The following is a 7,968-nucleotide window of genomic DNA, read 5'->3' as shown; positions in this document are numbered from 1 at the left end:
CATAGCTGCCCCCTTCCCCATGAACTGTATCTTTGCGACAAAACATGAGGCGCTGGCCTGGTGCCGCTTGATTTCAGTCCTGCCCGTTTGCTTGTCCGGAAAACTTTAAGCATCAGCGCACAGAGACCTTAATGAGAAAGCTCGTTTAGAAAGCCGTCTCAAATGGGGAGACAAATTACAGGCACAGCACAGCCTGCTCTTCATTTCCTCCTCCCCCTCCCAGACCGGCAGCCTTACCGATGATCAGGCAAAGTGAGTCATCAGGCCCAACGGGTCTGACTTAACCTTGCTGCTTTGATGGCTACTTATCTTGCTTCATTGCCGCACTAAAATGTTGCCCAAACAGCGGGAGGGCCCTGTGCCTGTAATGACGACCTGGGTAAAGCCTTTGATTGTGTGTATTTGGGTGGAACTTGAACTTGTCATTGGTGAATGCACCCATTGTCTGATTTCAGAGCCTCTCCCTAGAAAGCTTGTTTATTCCTGGGCAAGGAGGACATTTCTTTCCTTCCAGGTGTTTCTGTGGTCAGCCTAGAAAGGTTTCCACAGTCTTGCTTCGGGACAGTCGTGATTATAATCAGGGCTGGCCCTGCTACGAAAGTGTCTTATAAGGTCACCCTTCACTCCTCGCAAGCCTGGAATATCCTGAGCCAGGACAGCTTCCTGCCCCAGGCTCAAAAAGGAAGTGATGGTGGTGATTTCCACTGGGAGGAAGGGATGGGAGGTGTTTTTTCTTTTCCTTCCTTCTCTTATCCTGGAGTTTGCAAAAGGAACGTTGCAAATACCAAACAATCCTTCCACACCTGGTAGCCAGGGCAGTGTTTGTGGGGGAAAGGAAATCCTCCACGCCACCTTGCCCCTGCTTTCAATAATTCCCTGGGGCTGAGGCTCTTACCGTAAACACTCGCAATCTGCGGTGAGGCAGGGACACTACAGCCTTTAAGTCGGAAGGCTAGGGTTTAGGCGTCGCTTGCCAGCTGTTGGGCTTTTGGGAATTTGCAAAACACCTTTAAAGCTCAGGGACTACCGTGTGCTGGCTCCACCCTGAAGTTTTTCATAATCTCCTGGGAAGGCAGAGGCATACACAGTCCCTACCCAATGGGATGCGTGCTTTACTAAGGCTGCAGAGGAGCTGCAGGAAAACAAAAGGAGGGTGTTGGGTCTGTTTAGGAGGTGGAGGTTGCAGAGGAGAGTGAGAAGATGAGAAGTGAGACTAGGGTTGGGAAAGGCCTCCCAGGTCAGAAGACGGAGCAGGAATTTGGAGGAAAAAAGAGTTCAGTTAGAAACATAATACAGTGTACAGATGATGTGTGGAAGAATTGTGTGCCTAAAACCTATATAATTTTGCTCCAGCTGATGTGACTCAGTGGATTAAGCACTGGCCTGTGAACCAAAGAGTTACGGTTCAATTCTTGGTCAGGGCACAGGCCTGGGTTATGGGCCAGGTCTCCAGTAGGGGGCGCACGAGAGGCAGCCACACATTGATGTTTCTCTCCCTCTCTTCCCCTCTCTCTAAAAATTAAAAAAAAGAACCTGTATAATTTTGTTAACCAAATTATGATACATTTTGATAAATTCAACAAAAAGGAAAAAACAAAAGAGACCACTTAGAGAGAGAAAGTAGAGTAATAGAAAGAACTGTCAACAAAAATTCCGCAAAGAATATTAGAAAACCAAGAGACTCTGAACAGTCCGCAAAACCGGAAGACACAGCCCTGGTAGAAATCTGAACGTGTGCCCCACTGTGTGGAGGTCGCCTTTTACAGAAAAAGATCCTGCCGGAGTTTCCAGTTGGTCCAGCTTTATGCAAATGAGGTTTCCAAATTCATACAGTTCTCATTAGTCCAAATCATGCAGTTTTGATTAGGTGGTATTGTGTGTTCCGATTGGCAGTTATAGAGCAGTTCTGGCTGGTCAGTACAGATGCAAATGAGGATATAGTTGTGCAGTTCTGATTGGATGGGGCAGGTGTCAGTCCACGGGTCGAAAGACAAAGCCAGGGCATCCCTAGGGTGGTTGACTCAGACCCTTAAACAAGCGGGGTCTACTGCAGCGCAAGTTTGGAGTTGAGTCTGAGCTTTTCCCCCCTGAGCTTTTCCTCCTAACAACTGGTCGCTAGGCTGTTGCTCTCTAGAACACTTGGATCTGCAGTTGACCATGGGGAGCCCACCTGAACGAACAAATTCCTTCTCCAGGTTTACATCAAATGAATGTGTCTTCTAAGAGTCTGTAGAACCCTGGCTGGGGTGGGAGAGGATAAAGAATCTTTGGACTAGACTTAGAATGAGTGCGTTGAATAGTAGGAGGATCCACACAGACAGGCTTCACATGCTAGAGAGGCCAGCGACGATGGGAACTGCTAAGCACCCACTGGATTGGGCAAATGGGAGACCGCGAGTGACTTCTGCAAGAACAGTTCCAGTGGCATTTAGGGGAAAGGCACAGTGGATAGTGGATGGAGGGAAAACACAGGAGCTAACACACACGTTCTTAACATTCGGTAGATTTGGCTCTGGGGAGGAGATGAATGAGCTATGGGCTAGAATGGCTTGAGGGACTGAAGAACTAGTTTTGCTTTTGTTTATGACTAAAACTCGGGCATAGTTTTATCCCACAGGGAAGGAGACAGTGGAGTGGGAAGAGTTAATTTAGAAGAGAGAGATGGATTGAATGGGGTTAAGTCCTACCTTGTAGAGTCCTTAAGGAGGATTAGAGGAGGGGCCCTAGGCAAACCCTTTTTATAAAGAGGCGTATAAGAGTGGCCCTGATTATCCACCTATTGAAATACAACCTGCAGGCATCAGGAGGCATTTGAGCTCACTTATCACTCTGCTGAGAGAGGCAAACTTCCCTCACCATAGCTTGTTTGCTGCTCTCCGGTTTCCTCTTGCCATCGCTTTGGACTGAGGGCCCAAGAATGAACTGAGCCCTCCTTGACATTTCTTCCTGCCAAACAACACCACCCACCAACTCCACAGGATCACAACAGGAAGCTGGGGGTTGATAAGGGAGATGGGGATTAAGGGAGGGACAAGAGCCTCCCCAGGGTTAGGAGGTGGGACGCACACTCAGACCTCCGGGAACCTCGCCTTGTGGGTATATTAGCTTTTCATCAGATAAGTCTGGAGCCACGCAAGCTGTGAAGCTGACCTTCCCTGACCCTCACAGACACCAGTGGCCTCTTCTCCAGCCCAGTTCATGAACTGCGTGTTCTGCAAGGGCAGAGATTTTTGTCTGTTGTTCCCTGCCGTATCCCCAGGACTAGAGCCATGACTGGCACATGGGTGGTGTCCAGTAAATGTGTCAAATGAATGAATTCACCCATTCACCCATTCTTCCATTGACCAAATCAAAATGGGTATAGGCCATGGGACAACTACCAAGTTCATCTCAGAAAAGCAGAGATAAATGATACTTACCATTTTGAAAACGTGTGTTCTGTCTGTGCCAGGCACTTTACAAACACTGGTTCATGTAATTACAATCATCTTCCAGTTGGGGGAGCTGAGCCTCGGATAGCAGTCACTTGGTGGAGGGTATATGGCTGGAAAGGAATGAAGCTCTTGGTCACTGCCTGAGTCCAAAACGTATGTTCTCTCTACACCGCTACTTGTCCCCTCCCCATTCTCCAGCTCAAACCACAGCTTCAGTGCTAACTGACTGCTTCCTGTGCCTTGAACATGCCCCATTCTCTCTCATGCACTTCTTTGCCTGGGACAAACTTAGCCGTGCCCACTGGCTAGTTCTTCCTCACCCTCCCTCTGGGAGGATTTCTTGAAACGACGCTGTCCGGATGGAGTGGGTTGACCATCTCTGTGCTCTCACGGACCCTTTTGCAGCCCTCTCTCATAGGACCTGTCCCAGGCATTTTAGATGCCAATTTGTGCCCCTCTCTCCACGAGGTCATGAGGGGTTCAAGGGCAGCGGCCGACTTCACGAGAGCCGCCACTCACTGAGTGCTGCCACGTCCTCCCTGACCTTGTTTAATTCTCAGCCATCCTCTGAGATGGGTGTTATTATGCTTGTTTTACAGATGAGGTGAGAGAGGCACAGGGCGGTGACATAACATTCCCAGGGTCTCGACGAGTAAGTGGCTAAACCAGGGATTGAACATGGGGGCACCAGATTCCCAGGCCCCAATTCTTTTCCCTTCATCAGAACCATCCCCAGGGCTCCCCACTTAGCTGCTGGGGCAAACAGGTAGATATCCCCTGGACGATGAAATCGGAGAGCTAACACAGGTCCACATGAAGTTCTTTGTGGGAACACAAGGAAGGGAAGAATTCGTGTGGTTGGGGAGGAAGGTGTGGTTGGAGAGGCTCCATCAACTTGCCAGAATGCCTGGGACCTTGTGAGTTGGTTCCATAATAATGATTCAAAGCAGACAACAGATCCCTGCATCCAATCCTGGTGGTTGGTGTTGGGGGCACAGCAGCTATTGCTGAGGTCACCGGCGCTTCCACATTGGTCCAACTTCGTGCTTAAAATTTAGCTCAAATGCCTGCTTGCATCTGCTCAAGTCAGGACTGGCAACCAGGCAACCCACTCAGCAATTGCTTCATTAAAATTGTGTGTTTGTGCAATCGTGGTTCGATTCCCAGTCAGGGCACATGCCTGGATTGCAGGCCAGTTCCCAGCAGGGGACTCACGAGAGGCAACCATATGTTGATATTTCTCTCCTTCTCTCCTTCCCTTCCTCTCTAAAGATAAATGAATAAAATCTTTAAAAAAATTGTGTTTGTGTGTGCATATAAGCTACGGTACATAATCATCAACTTAATCTTATACACTATACTTTAAATTTCAATGAAATCAGCACGTTTTTGAGCCCATAGCTATGTGGAACAGCATACTACTGACTCCTAATTACAGCTTACCCTCTCTTCTGCTCTTGTCCCATCACAAACTGCCTGAGGCTGCTTTCTCTATATTCTCTCCTTCAGGGAATTCACCTACATTCTAGGCTTGAACTACTGTACAATTCCTATAAAATTAATCTTAAAACTACAGGCAAAGCGTGGCTTTGAAATGTATGGCACAATACCTTCTTTGTCTGCTCTGGAGGCTGTTTGTGAGGAAGGCACAGTGGGTGGCCGGACGCGATGTCTTTGGGACGATGTCTTTGGGACTCTGGCATCAGGCAGTGAGGAAATTTCTGCACCACTCCATTTCCTAGCTGTGTGGCATTGGACAAGTTACCCAACCTTCTTCCAGCCTACATTCCTGATCTATAAAAGAGGCAAAATAATAATAATATCCTAGCAAGAGGAGTATTGTGAAGACTAATGAAATAATGCGAAAGCATGTAATGACTGATTTGCTTTAAGTTGCTAGCAAGTGCTAGTTGCAGTAATAATTATTATTACTGTCATCTTTGGCAGGCTGAAGCAATCTAGGTGACAGTGATTTGCAAGCTTTGAAGTGCCATGAAAGTGTGAAATATTATTATTATTGTGCACACTGTTCAGTGGAAGCCAAAGAGCTTGGTGGAAAGAGATGTGAACAGGAAATCAGGAAAGCTGGATTCTTAATGATGCTTCAGCCAGTAAGTCCCAAGGTGACCTTGGGCCAGGGTCTCCATGAGCCCCCACCGTCTGCTTGTAAAGAAAGCAGTTTGATTAGATTACCTTTTGGATATATCTGTGGGAAATACTTTTGTATTTTCTGTATAGTTCTGTAAGGTGCTTACACTGTTCCTGTATTGTTTGTTTATTACTCTGTGAAAGCTTAGCTGTTTGTGTACCCTGCTCTGGGTCGCTTCTCCCCCCTCATCCCATCCAGCAGCTCCTGGACGTTAAATACTATCTCTTCATGGGTGTCGTACCAGAAGGAGGATTCATCTGTCACTCTTTTACTTCCGAAGGGGTCCTTAAACTGGTTTGCAGGGCAGTTATCGATTCTTTCTCTTTCTTCCCAGAAGGCTGATTGGTTCAGATTTAGCGGCTCGGTCTTCTTCTTCAGGACTCACATTTTATTCTTTCTGTCTGCTTTTCCACCTTTGCCCCCAATAAAACAAAATAACCAGGAGTGACAACAAAAACTAGACATTAGGGTGCGGTGGTAGCACTTTGAGGGAGAGGCTCAATACTTCTTTTGCTACTGTGGGAACTACTATTACAGGCTTTGCCACTTACCTCTGAAGCTCTTTGTGCAAAATCACCTCAATTACCTGAGATAAGTTCATCTCCCTCCAAGGTCCTTCTTGAAGGGACTTTTACTATTGTCTTCAGACATTGTGACAAATGCAGAACGCAGTATTGATAGAGCTTTCCAAACTCACTGATTCTCCTATTTCCTGAGAATGACAAGGACATTCTGAAGACCACAGTAGAAAAATTTTTCACAAAAATACTTAATCAGCCCTGGCTGGTGTGGTTCAGTGGTTGGGCACTGGCATTTCAATCAGGGGGTCGCTGGTTCCATTCCCAGTCTAGGGCACATGCCTGGGTTGTGGGCCAGGTCCCCAGTACAGGGTGCGTGAGAGGCAACTACACATTGATGTTTCTCTCCCTCTCGTTCTCTCTCCCTTCCCCTCTCTAAAAAAGAAAATGAAATCTTTAAAAAAAACTTAATAAAAAATAAAAGAGTTGATGTGTCAAGATACTTCCAGTTATCTGGACGATAACCCGGGGCTCATTCAACAATTCGCTGGAGAAGCATGTATTAAATTCTCAAAAGTGCTACATTGTGCAAAGTGCTACAAACATCAGGAGATTGAGAAGTGGTTGCTGCTTTCACGGAGCTCCATTAGAAACTGCTTGCTTTATACCTTGTGTAAGTACCTAATATTTCACAAACCATTTTCCACATGTAGCAACTCATCTGATCCTCTCTACAGTCAGTGCTGGTTTCACCCTTCATAAACTTGAGATTTCTTACTGCTCAGCACTATTTGGCAACCCGAATGTTCATTTTGAGGATGGTGATGTTAGTGTTTCCCAATCATTGCTGGTTTCAGTTTACATGTCCAATGACTAAGCGTTTACAGAGGGTCTGATTGAAAAAAATTGTTGGTTCATCTTCTTACCTTCTAGGCCTTGTTCCTCACAGGCACGAATTTCCCTCCAGAGAGGGGCAGGGACTAAAGTGACTTCTCCAATTCCCTGTGAGTGCTCTTCAGACAACCATGCAGACCTGGCCCTCGGATTTCTTTCCCACCAAAGCCTGTGGGCTGAAACCTCACAAGCTCATTTCTGCTTCGTATTTGTTCTCTAGTTTTCCTTTATTCCAGGTCATTTGCTATCTTGCACTATTGTTTCCATCAAAAAGTAGAAACAGCATTTAGCTACTTGGGGATTATCCTGCCCAACGCTTTCACTTTATAGAAGAGGAAACGGGTGCCCACAGCCCCTCAGGTGTCAATGCCAAAGCCACACAAACAGATGGCCGAGCTGGACTTGAACCTGAGAGGCTATACTCTGACCAGATGTCTTAGAAAGACATCATGCTACCTCTGAAACTACCTGCAAATGAAACATACTCCCCAGGATAACGTGTACTTCTATTGCCAGTCTATGTATATTTAGAAACCTACAGGTAATGCTTCTGGGAGGACTATACGATGGGGCGGGGAGTGCGGAGAGGGTGATGAGAAAGGTGCAGGCCCGGCTCTAGAGGGAGAGTGCTCTGGGGCCTCTGTCCTAAGGGCTTTAAAAGTGGAGACTTTGGAGGGGGTCCCAGGGGAGGATCCAATGGAATATCCATCATCTTTCAGGGTCATGGTCTCCATTGATTGGTTGGCCCCAGGGCAGTGGGTCATTAGTCGGTGCTGCTGCTCCTGATGTCCGCCATGTCATTGCTTGTCTGGTTCTGCTGCTTTTCTGGGCCTGGAGCTAAAACACAACGGAGTCTTAGGTGTTATCCGCAGGGGTTAACGCTTAAGGTAGCGGTGGTTCCAGGGCCCCTGTGGCAGCTGCCGGAGGCTACTCTTCAGCCCCTCGCTCCTCCTCCAAGGGGCTCTGTTGCATG

The sequence above is a fragment of the Sturnira hondurensis genome, unplaced genomic scaffold, assembly GCF_014824575.4.
Source record: "Sturnira hondurensis isolate 20B ecotype Veracruz unplaced genomic scaffold, ASM1482457v3 Scaffold0022215, whole genome shotgun sequence".
Lineage (NCBI taxonomy): Eukaryota > Metazoa > Chordata > Mammalia > Chiroptera > Phyllostomidae > Sturnira > Sturnira hondurensis.
Note: the sequence above shows the minus strand (reverse complement) of the source record.